This window comes from Castor canadensis, chromosome 19, assembly GCF_047511655.1.
Source record: "Castor canadensis chromosome 19, mCasCan1.hap1v2, whole genome shotgun sequence".
Classification (NCBI taxonomy): Eukaryota; Metazoa; Chordata; class Mammalia; order Rodentia; family Castoridae; genus Castor; species Castor canadensis.
Window position 1 is genome coordinate 26,441,122 of NC_133404.1, and position 15,511 is coordinate 26,456,632.

At 41.4% G+C, this 15,511-nt stretch overlaps 1 pseudogene; it reads right to left on the reverse strand.

The window, feature by feature from the left end:
- Positions 1–8,758: 8,758 nt before the first annotated feature.
- LOC141419209 (dnaJ homolog subfamily C member 14 pseudogene) lies at positions 8,759–11,791 on the reverse strand (annotated as a pseudogene).
- Positions 11,792–15,511: the final 3,720 nt, after the last annotated feature.

The following is a 15,511-nucleotide window of genomic DNA, read 5'->3' on the forward strand; positions in this document are numbered from 1 at the left end:
AAATGATGTTTGAAGTAGGGAGGAGGAAGTTAAGGTAATATAGTAAATGAGGTGGACTTGTTCAAAGTACACTGTATGCAGCTATGGAATTATCATAATTAACCTCCTTGTACTATTAATGTATGCTAATAAACATAATTAAAAATAAAGAAAATGACAGGCTGCAAAGTATCGATAACTGTCTTGCATGGAAACAGTCTAAATAAACCAATGAAAAGACAGAATTACAGAGTAGATAAGAAAAGCAGGGCCAAACTGTAAACTTCATACAACAAACTCAGTTCAAAATTAAAGGCATGGGTAGTTTGAACATAAAAAGTAAGAAAAAGGATATCACCCACACATTAGGTCTTCTTTAAAAGAGCAACTATATTAATATCTAATAAGGCAGAATTAAGAATAAAGAAAGAAGAGTGGATAGAGAGGGACATCCCACAACAATGAAAAGATCAGTGCACCAAGAGGCATAATAATCCCAAATGCATCAAACAGAGATCAAATACCAATTGGGCTGGCAGGAGAAATAGGCAGGAGATTTCAACACTAACCCCAGGGATTGATACAAATACTAGAAAGAAAATCAGCAAGGATACTGAAGGTCTGAACAACACAATCAATAGGATGAAACTGACATATATAGAATATTTCATCAAACAACAGAAGAATACACATCTTTCCCCAAGAACTAATGGAAATTTCATGAAGGTAGACCATATCTTGGGCCAAAAACCAAACTTTCCCAAGTTCAATAGAATTAGAACTAGCAACTTCAGTAAGGTCCCACTTTACAAAGTCAATACACAAATATCAATCACATTTCAATATACCATGACTATGCAGAAAGTAAACAAAATGAAATCTTGGCTATGCACTTAAAGCCTGTATAAGATCAATATATTGAAAATTAGAAAATGCTAGTGGAGGAGTCAGAGAACTCCTAAACAAATAGGTAAATGTATTGTGTACCATGTCTATGGAATGTAAAACTGAAAAATACTGAAGATGTCAATTCTCCCAAAATTAATTCATAGGTTTAAATAAATTCTTATTCAGATTACCATCAATAATTTTTATAGACATAGATAAGCTTATTCTAAACATTGTATGAAAAGGCACAGACCCTAGGATAGCTATAGCAATCTTGAAAAAGAAATGACGCAAAGAAACATTGTACTTGATATTAAGATTTCCTGAGTAGCTATAGTAATCAAGAGTAACAGGGATCTAGGGAACAGATTAGAGAAATCAGACATAGACCCAAACAAATACACCCAACTGATTTCCACAACAGTGTAAAAGCAAGTAAATTGAAGAATGATAACCTTTAAAAAAAATAGCATTGAAGGAATTGGATAGCCAAAAAGAAAAAAAATGAACTTCCAATGAAGCCCTATAAACTTAAATGAAAATTCATCCAAAATGCTTCACAAGCTTAAATGTAAAGTGTAAGCTATACAATTTTAGAAAAAAAAAAGTCTTCAGTACCTAGTGTAGGCAAAGTTTTCTAAGACTTGATGCTAAAAAATGGACAATTCAGTGCTCACCAAAATTGAAACCTTTTGACGTACAAAATATTCTGTGAAGAGGCTGAATATATAAGCTACAGACTGTGAAGAAAAATTGTAACAACACATATAACAAGTTTATAAGCTACATTATATAAAGGCTCTCAAAATCCTGCAGTGAAAAACTTCAATTAGAAAATGGGTTTCTTGTTGTTGAGTTGTAGGAGTTCTTTATACATTCTGAGTAACACTCTTTTATCAGATGTATGATTTGTAAATACTGTTTCACATTCGGTAGAATGTTTTCTTACTCTTTTGACAGTGTCCTCTGATGTACAAAAGTTTTAAATTTTGACAAAGTTCATATTATCAAATTTTCCTTTTGTGGCCTACAACAAATATATTTGATACAGGATGACTATCCATGATGCATGAAGAAGGCTGTTGATTGTGTTGGCAAGATGTCACTGGATAGTTGGATGGAAGGTCGTTGCCTGAAAAGTGTGGAGAGTTCAGCCTTCAATTCTGGGTGGCTTGCTTTCTAATGTTTTTTACCTCCATTCCTCATGGAATTTGTGTGTGTCCTCCAGCACAGATAGTGATAAGTTAGCACTGGGGAAAGCTGGAATATAGTGGGAGCTTAGGGGAAGGAAATATGTGAAGAAATATACAAGTGGACACTGCCAAGAATTGAGTGAAGGTGGAAAGATTTGAAGACAATGGTAGAACAAATCAGGAAGAGAGACTGTCAACAGTGGTAACAATTTGTATATGAAAAAGAGTGAAGGAAGAGTGCAGAAGGTACAGATGAGAAGAAAAGCTTGGTTCATGTAAAGGAAAGATGGATGTAGGGGTTTCAAAAACTATCATAGAGAAATGAAAAAACATTGGACAAGGCTGAGAAATTAAGAAAGGAAGACAAGACGTGGAGGATTATGGTAAAGCCCTACTTTAATAAAACAAACACATCACATTGGTTCTAGGCCAAATCTAAAAAACTTAATTTCATTCTTAAATCTTTGCTCAAGTCTTGTGAAAATTAAATTGTGTACTTACCTCTTCCAATCCAAAGCTTAAGAATGTGTAATGCTTATATTAGTTAAAATGATGTTGGTATTATGTAAGAACATTTTTGTAAGCCTCCTCCCCTCAAATTTTTTGTCTCCATTTATGATGGGTTTTCTCTGCTAAATAAAATTAATGCAAAAGAACAAGTTAGTATCTTTAACAGCATTTTTTTAATTCTTTTTTTTTTCATTTTTCTTTTATTATTCATATGTGCATACAAGGCTTGGTTCATTTCTCTCCCCTGCCCCCACCCCCTCCCTTACCACCCACCCCAACCTCTTCCTCTCCCCCCCACACCCTGGATACCCGGCAGAAGCTATTTTGCCCTTATTTCTAATTTTGTTGAAGAGAGAGTATAAGCAATAATAGGAAGGAACAAGGGTTTTTGCTGGTTGAGATAAGGATAGCTATATAGGGCATTGATTCACATTGATTTCCTGTGCGTGGGTGTTACCTTCTAGGTTAATTCTTTTTGATCTAACCTTTTCTCTAGTACCTGTTCCCCTTTTCCTATTGGCCTCAGTTGCTTTAAGTTATCTGCTTTAGTTTCTCTGCGTTAAGGGCAACAAATGCTAGCTAGTTTTTTAGGTGTCTTACCTATCCTCACCCCTTCCTTGTGTGCTCTCACTTTTATCATGTGCTCATAGTCCAATCCCATTGTTGTGTTTGCCCTTGATCTAATGTCCACATATGAGGGAGAACATACGATTTTTGGTCTTTTGGGCCAGGCTAACCTCACTCAGAATGATGTTCTCCAATTCCATCCATTTACCAGCGAATGATAACATTTTGTTCTTCTTCATGGCTGCATAAAATTCCATTGTGTATAGATAACACATTTTCTTAATCCATTCGTCAGTGCTGGGGCATCTTGGCTGTTTCCATAACTTGGCTATTGTGAATAGTGCCGCAATAAACATGGGTGTGCAGGTGCCTCTGGAGTAACCTGTGTCACAGTCTTTTGGGTGTATCCCCAAGAGTGGTATTGCTGGATCAAATGGTAGATCGATGTCTAGCTTTTTAAGTAGCCTCCAAATTTTTTTCCAGAGTGGTTGTACCAGTTAACATTCCCACCAACAGTGTAAGAGGGTTCCTTTTTCCCCACGTCCTCGCCAACACCTGTTGGTGGTGGTGTTGCTGATGATGGCTATTCTAACAGGGGTGAGGTGGAATCTTAGTGTGGTTTTAATTTGCATTTCCTTTATTGCTAGAGATGCTGAGCATTTTTTCATGTGTTTTTTGGCCATTTGAATTTCTTATTTTGAGAAAGTTCTGTTTAGTTCACTTGCCCAATTCTTTATTGGTTCATTAATTTTGGGAGAATTTAGTTTTTTAAGTTCCCTATATATTCTGGTTATCAGTCCTTTGTCTGATGTATAGTTGGCAAATATTTTCTCCCACTCTGTGGGTGTTCTCTTCAGTTTAGAGACCATTTCTTTTGATGAACAGAAGCTTTTTAGTTTTATGAGGTCCCATTTATCTATGCTGTCTCTTGGTTGCTGTGCTGCTGGGGTTTCATTGAGAAAGTTCTTACCTATACCTACCAACTCCAAAGTATTTCCTACTCTTTCTTGTATCAACTTAAGAGTTCGGGGTCTGATATTAAGATCCTTGATCCATTTTGACTTAACAACATTTTTAAATTTTAACAAAAAATAAGCAAAACATGTGTGAGAAGTCAGGTAGAAAATCAGGTTTTCCTGACTACAGAAGGTAGAAAGATCTCCCATGCTCATGGATTGATAGAATCAACATAGTAAAAATGGCTATACTACCAAAAGAAATCTATATGTTTAATGCAATTCCCATCAAAATCCCAATGACATTCATCAGAGAGATTGAAAAGTCTACCCTAGGTTCACTTGGAAACACAAAAAACCTTGAATAACCAAGGCAATACTAAGCAAAAAGAGCAACACTGGAGGTATCACAATACCTAACTTCAAACTATACTACAGAGCCATAGCAATAAAAACAGCATGGTACTGGCACAGAAACAGATATGAAGATCAGTGGAATGAATAGAGGACCCAGATATGAATCCACACAGCTACACCCACCTTGTTTTTGACAAAGGTGCCAAAAACATACAATGGAGAAAAGAAGCCTCTTCAACAAATATTGCTGGGAAAAGTGATATTTCCCTGCAGAAAACTGAATCTAGATCCATGCCTACCACCCTGTACTAGTATCAACTTAATGTGGATTAAGGATCGTAATATCAGACCCAAAACCTTGCAGTTACCACCGGAAAGAGCAGGGAATATTCTGGATCCAATAGACATAAGCAAGGACTTCCTCGGTAGAACTCAAGCAGCCCAGCAACTAAGAGAAAGGATGGACAAATGGGGCAGCATGAAATTAAAAAGCTTCTTCACAACAAAAAAAAATGGTCTCTAAATGGGAGAATGGAAACGATAACCAGAATGTATAGGGAGCTCAAAAAACTAATCTCCAAAAAATCAATGAACCAACAAGGAAGTGGGCAACTGAACTAAACAGAACTTTTTTAAAGGAAGAAGTCCAAATAGCCAAAAATGCTCACCATTCCAGGCCATATATGAAATGCAAATCACAACCACACCAAGGTTCCACCTCACTCCTGTTAGAAGAGCTATCATCAAGAACACCATCACCAAGAGGTGTTGGCGAGAATGCAGGGGGAAAGGAACCCTCACACACGGCTGGTAGGAATGCAAGCTAGTGCAACCACTCTGGAAAAAAATATGGAGGCTTCTTAAAAATCTAAACATAGACCTGCCAAATGGTCCAGCAACCCCATTCCTAGGGATACATCCAAAGGAATGAGACTCAGGTTATTACAAAGGCACCTGCACAGCCATGTTTATTGCAGCACTATTCACAACAGACAAGCTATGGAAACAGCCAAGATGCCCCACTACCAATGAATGGATTATGAAAATGTGGTATTTATACACAATGGAATTTTATTCAGCCACAAAAAAGAATGAAATTTTGTCATTCACAAGTAAATGGATGGAACTGGAGAACAACATCTTAAGCAAAGTTAGTCAGACTCAGAAGGCCAAAAATCTCATGTTCTCCCTGATGTGTGGATTATAGACCTAAAACAAATGCAGTAATATTATTGGACATGGGTCACACACTAAGGGAGAATGCACACAGCGGGAATAGGGAAAGGGAAGGAAACCTAAAACTTGAATGTGGTTGATGTGCTCACTGTAGAGGAGTGAATATAGTAATCTTCAACTGGCAGAGGACACTATGGGAAGGGGACTAGGAAGTAGTGAAGAGATCTAGTAGAGATGAACCAATGTGGGTTGTAATACATATGTAATACACATGTGCATGGAAGCAATGGTAGAAATCTCTCTGTATAGCTACTTTATCTCAAATTAGCAAAAACGCTATGTCTTTCTTATTATCTCTTATGTTTTCTTTTCAACAAAATCAGAGAACAAGAAGGCAGAACAGGTTCTGCCTGGAATTAGGTGTCCTAAACAATGTATACAAATGTAAGTAAATGTAAAAACAATAAAAAAAAATTTAAAAAAAGACAATCAGGTTTGCTACACAGGAGAGAAAATTAGGTTTACCTCAGGCTCCATTTGTCTCTGTGTAGTCAGTGCCACAGGACACCCTGGAGCAGGGACCCTGGGGAGGGCAGGGGTGATGAACACAGATTGTAAAATTCAGAAAACTGTGGGCTTCAAAGGAAGGTTGCTTGACAAAATCTCAGAAAACATCTCATTTGCATACATATCAATAATACATTCAACAAGTTTCAAAGATCAAATCAAAACACATAAGTTATACAATGAGTCTCATTTCTCCCCTGTTCTTGCTTATCCCACTACTCTTACTCTTGAGTAAGTAAACATTTTTAAATTTCTTCTTCTTTTCTATAAAAAGACAACATACTATAATATACTACTTTCAACTTTGTTTTTGATGTCACAGTATATTCTGAAGATATTTTCACATCAGCATATGAAGGGCTTCCTAAGAGTTTGTTTATTCTTTTTTTCCTTTATAGTACATCAAAGTATTCTATTGTGTGAACTAGCTGTATCTTATTTATCCGGTTTCCTCTTGATGGGGTTCCAGTTGTTTCGATGCTGCTAAGAATAAGTTTGCACATATAGCAATTCAAGTGTGTGCAAATGCATGCAGAAGACAAATTCTTGGAAGGCATTGCTGTGTCAAATGGTAATTGCATCTGAAATTTGATAGAAATTCCCAATTGCCCTGCATGGTGCTCTGTAACATTTTGCACTCCCACCAGCAATGGATAAGGTGCCTGTTCCCTTAAGCAAAATGGTGACATAATTTGACTTACAACCACAAAAGCTGCTCTGTCTCTAAATGGAGCTGCATGGGAGGTGGATGAGACTAGTGGGTTTTTCACTTGTTCAGAGAAGACTGGTGGCTGGAGAGGGGAGGGTTGAGAAGGAGGATGGAGGGATGGGTGGTTAGGGAGAGGAGACAAGGGGAACTGGGGGGCAGTGACTAAAGTGTCACATATTTTGTTTGAATCTGCGGGAATTGCTGATGTTTGCTTGTGGCTGTGAAGGACGGGAGGAGAAAGGGACTCTACTGGACAGTAGTGAGGAACAGTACTGCACTGTCAGTCTGCTAGATGCTGTGTCTCTATGGGATGTCCAAATTGCACCATTTCTCAGAAGACAGATTCCAACTGGAACTGTAGATTAAGGATGGAACTTACAACCATAAAAATGAAGGAGATCATGTACAGAATTCACAAAGACAGAGAGGGAAGGAAGAAAGAGAGAGAGCCCAGGTCCAAGGCCAAAGGCAAACTCATGTGTAAAGAGGAGCAGAAAAGGAGAGCTAGCAGGGGACAAGTGCAGCTGTGCTACCAGGGAAGGTGCAGGATTGGAGAAGGGCGGTGGTGGTTGGTTAGCCATCCCTAAAGCTGGAAGAGATGAGTCCAGTCTGTTGAGGATCACTTGAGCCCCCTGGAAAATTCATAAGAACCCGTAGGACAACTCCATCAACTTAAAGGCAACCATAAAGACAATATCACATTCATAATCACAAAGGAAAGAAAAAGATTGTAAGACATTTATATAGAAATAGATAAAGCAGGAGAAACAGGAGGGCAGAAGCAGAAAATGCAAGAGATCATGTTGCACACAACCATTAACAGCGGGACTTGGTGGTTACATTTGGTGACTTACTATAGCCAAGTGAGCTGCTCATCAGCCTGGACCCCACTGTGCTGTGGTGCTTTTGCTGATGTGAGGACTGAGCAGACAGTATTGTGTCAGACCTAGGAAGGGCTCAGTAAATGAGAGAGAGAGCTGACACTAGAAAGATCATTTCTACCATGGAGGTCAGGATAAGTACGTTTGAAGCTTGCAATTGTAAAAGAAGGGGTGAGAAGTTACCTAGGATAGCTTAGATTCATGCACATGATGCCTGCTGTGGTTTAAATATAGTTTGTCCCCTGTGAAACTCATTGAAATTTAATCCTTATTATGAGGTATTAAGAGGTGGGACTAAGTAAGACCTTTAAGAGGTATTTGGGTTCAGCCATCAAAAAATGGATGAATGGATTAATGCATTCACGCAAAATTTCATGGATTAATAGGTTAATGAGTTATTCTACAGAGCATCTGCTATAAAATCCATTTTGGCAAGGTATCTTGTATGTCCCCTGTCCCTCACCATGTGATACCCTGTGTGTCATCAGGACTCTGCCAACAAGAAAGCCATCAGACTTGAACCAAAACCTCATGAGCCAAAATAAACCTTTTTGATTTATAACTTCTCCAGTCAGTGCTGCCATTAGCAGCAGTAAATGAACAAAGATAATAACTTAAATTAAACGACATTAAATGGAATGAAAAGGAAATAGCATATCAGCCAAAAATGGTAAACAAAACAAAGAGCAGAGCATCAATGAAAATGTAAGTAAACGTCTCATTCTGCATGCTAAGACCCTGAGCTCCCAAGTGTATCTGCTAGCACAGTTCAGAGAACTCAAAATTGAGTACCCTGACTGGTATAATTGAAATAGTCTACATTTTAGATGTCACATTGTATTGATATTCATCTCCAGTTTCGATCAGTGCACTATAGCCAATATAAGATGTTAGCAATTAGGGGAAGTGGGATGAAGAGTTTACAGGACTTCTCTGTATTATTTTGCAATTATTTTTTAAGTCTAATTATTTTTTTTATGTTGCCAGTTATATATTTATAGAAAGATAATCCTCTGGCTTTAAATAGATATATACATACAAATATGAACAAACTTAAAAAAATACAAACCCTTGGATCACAAGGGGGCTTCTGGAAACCCCCTTATCATTCCCTCTCATTCAAGGGTAGAGGGCATGAGTCTGCTTTTTAAAAATTATTAATTTTGGCCATCCTTGCAACAACAAGCCTGAAGTAGAGTTATTTACCCACACAGTAACAGAGGAAAAATTCAGTTTCTATTTTCTGAACTCTATGCATCTCCAAACTTAGGGCTTCATGCTTTCTCATTCTGTCTTTTGACTAGTTTATCAGGGTAAAAGAGGGGGCTCCCCCTGAAACAGGTCAAGAAGTAAATTATGCTCAGTTTAAAAGGGAGGATTATCATCTGCTCTAAAAGCAAATGATAAGACAAAGGCTTGCAGACCCCAGGGAAATACCCAGTTTCCACACCTCAAAGGAATATATTGTCCAGCCTAGGTCCAAGCCCTAGGTTCTTTGCTCTAGTCACCCCCTTTTTCTTTGGTATTGTCAGAAGACAAGATTCAACTCCTGGGTGCTGAGGAAGGAAGTAAAGTAGTTAAGAGGCTTCCTATAAGTACCGAGTGAACAATTTAAGCTTAAAATTTTCCCTTTTTAAAATAGTTAAAAATAAACAAATCAAACTCCATCCTATGCTGTACACAGCCCTTTTGACTCCCTGACATTGATTTGAGGAAACAAGAGAAGGCGTGTCAATGCTGGAAAGGCCTCCTCACTTTCTTCCGCCGCTTGGGTTTGGCTTCTCCCTTGGGTACTGTGCTGTTGGGCTTGGAAGCTGTAGTGACCCCAGGACCAGGCTGAAGAGCTGCAAAGAAGTTCCCATTGGACATCTGGCCTGGGGGTACTTGAAATATCCGGCTCAAGAAATCCTGAAGGTCAGCAGGAGGGGCATCTGGGGTGGCTCTCTGCCGACCACTGGTTCCTGGCATCCGAGAACCAAATGAGATGTGATAGGGAACTCTATGAGTATCTGGAGAGATTCCCACACGCTGGCATCCAGCCCACTCTGTGATGTCATAGACCTTTCCATCCATCAGTGCAAAGTAGGTGATCTTAAGGCCCAGGATGCTTGATTCTGCCCAAAAGTCTCCTTCCTCAGCTGGATGCAGCCTATTACACTCAGCACAGCATCTGACACTCTTAGGTTCCCAGTCCATTTCAAACCTTCCATGCGTTCCTTGGCATCGGCTACACATCATAGTATTCATTGCCTCCTTGAGGTCATCTTGCAGCTTGGACAGAAACTCATTCACTGTTCACTGACCGGCTCAGTTCATTCTCTGCCATTCGTTTCATCTCATATTCCTTCTGCCTTGCAGGGTTGCTGACAATGTCCCAAGCTGCCCTCAAAACCTTAAAGGCCTCCTCAGCCCGGGGATGATGATTTTTATCAGGATGAACCATCACTGCCAGCTGCCTATAGGCCTTCTTCAGTTCAATATCTGATGCTGTGGCTTCAACGCCCAGCACATGGAAAGGATTTAGTTCATCCTCAGAACCCCAGCCATGGTCAAAAGTCGAGCCACTTCTTCTTCCAGCTGACAGTAGTGCCCATTAGCTACAGATGCATTCCCCTGCCTATTAGTCCTCTGCTTGACCCAAGGCAACTCCAGCCAACCCCACTGAACTAACCTTACCAGCTGCTGCCATGGCCTGCTGTCTCTCAACAAAGTCAAGCAATGCTGCAAGGCTGGAGAATCCAGCCAAGAGAAGAGCCAGGTGTCCTTATCCCTCAAGCCAAACCGGTCACCTAGTCCTACCAGAAATCGCCAGCCCAACTGTAGACAGCCTAAAAAGAGGGCCAGAGCCAGAAGCAGCACAGCACCCAGTAGCCTAAGGAAACGAGTGAACAGTCCTGCCCCACAGTAAAAGCCCTGGCTTAGAAACTGAGACATCACCTGGGCCCAGCCCCCCAGCCTCCCTGCCCAGACTCCCACCCAAACTCGAAAAAGGTCCAGATCACTGCCTTTCAGCTGCCTACATGCATAGATGAGAAGGCCACAAGTTTCCACATATTCTCCCACCAACACCAACAGTTCAATCAGCCACCAGAAGCCTGCCTGTTCAAGCTGACATAGTTCTTCTGCTCCCCACAATCCCAGGCCTCTGCGCTTATCTGCCTGACTTCGTTTCCGGCCCAGCCGATGTCAACCAGGGAACCTGGGATCTCTACGTCCACCATCCCTAGTATCTTCCTTGGCTGGAAAGCGGTGCCGCTGTCTCCGGGATGGGGGTTTCTTTCCACTGGACACACGTGAAAAATCGGTGGGGAACTTAAGAGGTTCCTCCTCATCATATTCCTCTTCCAGCTCTTCATCGTCTCCCAAGGCTGGAGAGGTACAATGGTGGCAAAAGTTGCTAGAAGAACTATCTCCTCCTTCAGAATAAGGACCTTCAGGGATCCCAGGGGTTCCCTGGCAATTACAAGCAGATGGAATGGAAAGAAAAGAAGGGTTCCCATCCTCCTGGTACCCAGCTTCATTCTCTCTTGAGAGTTCCTGGTCCACTCCTGACTCTTCTTCTGAAGATGCCTCACTCTGATCAGGATCCTCTCCTTCTCTAGGTGGTCCTGGACCCCTTGGGGGGCCATGGCTTGGATCCGACCAGTGGGCTGGGTTTGGGGGCTGTGTGTACTTAGGACCAGAGTGCTCTGCTAGGCAGTGGGTACCATTAGGAGCAGTCCCTGCTGAGTCCCTGAGTCCTGAAAATGAAAGTATTTCGGGGTCCACGGAGGGTCCTGAAGTCCTGAGAAAGGCACCACCACTATGGTGGGCTCCCCAAAACCCTCTTTCTCCTGGGTGCTTCTGGGCCATGACCCCGGGACTTCCTAAGGATTTTAGGTCACAGCCATCATGGTAAGTTCTAATACCTGTAACAAAGATATCATGGGGGTTCGAACAGCGGCGGTAACTCCTCCCCCTCGAGCAGCTGGGCCTGAGGCCAGGGGGAGCTAGGAGAGCAGCTCCCCCGGCTCCTATTTTAAAATATATATTTTTAATGAACACATCCATTTTCTCCCAAAACCTTGTAAGTCTGGCATGTCTACAAGGTTCCTGACACCCTTGTAATGATAGCAGTCTGTGTCACCCTCCTCCCACTGCTACTGGCATTATTATTCTAAAACACACACCACATTATTTCTTTTTCTACTTCTGGATCTTTAATGGATTATACCCCTTAAGGACCCCCTGATTGTAACCCTCTTGTCCAGCCACTGGAAAGTCATGGCCAGCAGCCCCATCTGTCTCATGCCCCATCTGGTTTGCCTCAAGCTTTGGTCTAAAGCTGCCTAGCCCATTTTCCTACAGTGTTCCTCAAATCTTTGCACCTCTGGAAGCATTAGCTGTTCTCTGTTCTGTCTCTCCAATGCTGATGCCTCATTTCCTTGTAGCAATGCTCAGACACTGCTAACATCCTGTTGTCCACACCTTCCTCAGCTTTATATCTTAGAACACTGCTCAGTTCCTGGTATATTGTACACTGATGAAGGGGTATCATTACATTGAGCATGTGCAAATGCTTCATTGATGCCTTGCTTAATCATATTACAAAAGCCATGGAACTTCAGATGAGCCAGAAACAAGTCATTATCCATGCTATGAAGCGACTCAAAACTTCACAACCTCCAATAGCCTCACCATCCAACAGCAAATGGGCAAGAATATCAAATTGTAATCTACTTAAATGCTCTTTACTTCTGAAAAGGAGTCAATTCAATAGAATTTCAAGTTATCTTCAGCTTCCTTAACAGAATTGGAATCCGTTCAGCTCACATTGGCAGGCTGGAAGGAATGTGCATATCTGTGCAACCTCAATCACACTGTTCAGCAGCCCGTGCAGAATTCATCTCGGCAGGGAGCAGGGGAGAAATCGCAACCTCAGCAAAGCTAGTGAGGCCCCATGCAAATCCACATGCCGAGGACTCTCTCCCAGTGGCAACTTCCGCGGAGAGATTCAGGAGACTGGGATCTGAGTCCTAACTCCTCTTAGTTCATTTTCTCTGCAACCTAGCTAGACTTTTAGTCCCTCTGGCCTGCTGGGAAAAGTCAGAGACATGAGCTTGAAAACTCCTACTCTGCTTCTCTATAATCTCTTTATCACAGTATTATCCTTTTTTATTTTACTACTGATGGTCAATTTTTATGTGTCAACTTGACTGGGCTATGGAATGCCCAGATAACTGAAAAACAATTATTTCTGTACACTTGTTAGGGTGTTTCCAGAAGAGATTAGTATTTAAATGGTGAAATGAATAAGGCAGAAAACCCTCCCCAATGTGCGTAGACATTACCCAACATACTGAGGGCCTGAGTGAACAAAAAACTGGAGGGGAGAACTTGCTTTCTCTGTTTAAGCTGAGACAGATATCTGCCTTTTCTTGGCCTTGGACACTGGTGATCCTGGTGCTCAGACTTTGGATTCTGAATGACATCACTACCTTTCATGGTTCTCCAGCTTGCAGACAGCTGGTCCCAAGTGAGACTTTTTGACCTACCTAACCATGTGAGCCAATTCCTATGAGCCTGTATATTCTATAGGTTATGTTTCTCTGAAGAATCCTAACCAGTTCTGATTACCACATGCAACAAATGCACCCATATGGGCACACACACCTGCACACTCACTCTTGCACACACAGTGCTTGCACAAAGCCTTTTTCCAAGCAGCTTGGCAGAGTTCCTTAGCTATTTGTTTAGCATAAAGTATCTTTAACTACTCCTCTTTTAGATACCTTCCTCAGGGAGGATTTGTTTTCTAGGATGATTGACAGGGTCAGGGCCACACCAGTTCCAGGGATCTGCTCTAGCCACCTCTGACCCTTGGTCAAGTCATCAAAGTGTGCTACAAAAAAGGAAAGCAATATGGGAATGCTTGGTGTCACTGATCAAAGGAGGAGCTTCAGAACTGTCAGGCTGCAGCAAAGCTCACATAACTGGGAACTGTGCAGGCACTCCCTAGTCTCACATGGACACATTGTGCTGTAGCTTTGACATATATTAAGAGTAAAATGATTCCAATAAAAAGGATGAATTTGTGAGCACAGAGAAAGAGGTTAACATGTACAAAACAGCAAACTGCAGCCAGGAACATTCAGACCAGTGGAGTAGGCACCTCTGCTACCAGAGGAGATATTTATGGTACCCTGGAAGCACATCCTCAAGTCATCTGCTTCATTTTGGTATGACTCCACAGACCCAGATACCTTTTTATTTCAGTTACTTAAATAAAATACTGAAAAAAAATAAACATTTCAGTTACTTTTCATTTCAATACTTTCTCTGTTGGCAGAAGTGGCTCTAGTTCCCTGGACAGGCAAGGTCTGCATGTGTCATGTGGCAAGCATCCATGCTGCAATGGCAAAGCTCTGCTCTGTGTGGGACTCCAGCATCAGAGTGTTCTGGGTACAGGGATGGACCATTATTCACCATGAGCAACTCTAAAGTGGCATTTATGGTTGATTTGCACACCTGGGTCTGCAATCTCCAAATGAAGTTTTGCTAATCTGTTCTGCCCACTGTAAATTGACTGGATCCATGCTCCCTGGATTCTAAGCCAGCCATAAACAGGCAACAGAGGGAAAAGGTCTTCAGGAAGGTGGCATATCTAGAAAGTTCCCTCCTTTTCATGGACTGTTTGCCTGTGATGTACACAGGGTTCAATTTTATCTCTGATATGCTTATTAACCCCCCTTTTCAAAGGCCTATTTGAGCAGACAGCTTGAAAAATGCCTCCCAGTGCCCTTACACTGGCTTCATTCAATTCCCTGCCTTTTCTCAGCTAATCTTCAGCCTGTAATTCCCTAATGACACTGAACGTACTGTTCTGCAGATGGCTAAAAGGCATAGCTGGCTAAGATCCCTAGATGGGTTTGTTGTCAGGATTTTGTCAGCATTTCTTCCTTAAATATGAAACAGGGCTCTGGGCAAAACCCTGGGTGAGCATTCTCCTACCTAAAGTACAGTTTGGTATGGACACCAGGGAACAAGACTAAAGAAAACCTTGTATGGTCAACCCATTATAGACCAAGGGCCTTCCAGGCCTTCTACCAGGCTCAGGGAGGTGGGGACTCAACTCTGGATCATCTAAATTCCCCTCGAGAACATAACCCACCTAGAACTGTTTGGAAGACTTAGTAAACAATGCACACCTAGGTGTTCAAACATACTTCTTCTCACTGGCTCATACTTTTCATACCCACTAGCACCACTTGACCTTTCCTGCATGATGGAGGCCTAGCCATGTTGCTAAGGAAATGTTTGCCAAATACATTCATTAATGTCAAACTATGAAATTGTGTAAGTGGCTTACTGAAGCACTCTGCCCATACCCAGTATTTCCAAGTTAATGAGGTTATGTGCCTGAGGCTGACACACTGTATCCTAATGACAGACTTTGGAATAAGTTGTTAAAAAGTCATTGCTACCGTTACTGTTATTTAACTGGGGAAAGGTTCTCTTGCCCTTCACTCACAGGCAAGAGATTTCTCAGATAAGAAGACATGTGACCAAATACATGATTCTAAGATCAATCAAAGAGTCAGCTGGACATTTGAGCTGTGCATTGTTCCTGGCCCCTGCAAGCTGGGAGTCCCATCTGTTGCTTCCCCTCACCGAACTTTCTGATCAATAAGGGACCATCAGCTTCTCCATCCATGCTCTACCCTACTTTCCACCTGCCTCATCTCCCAC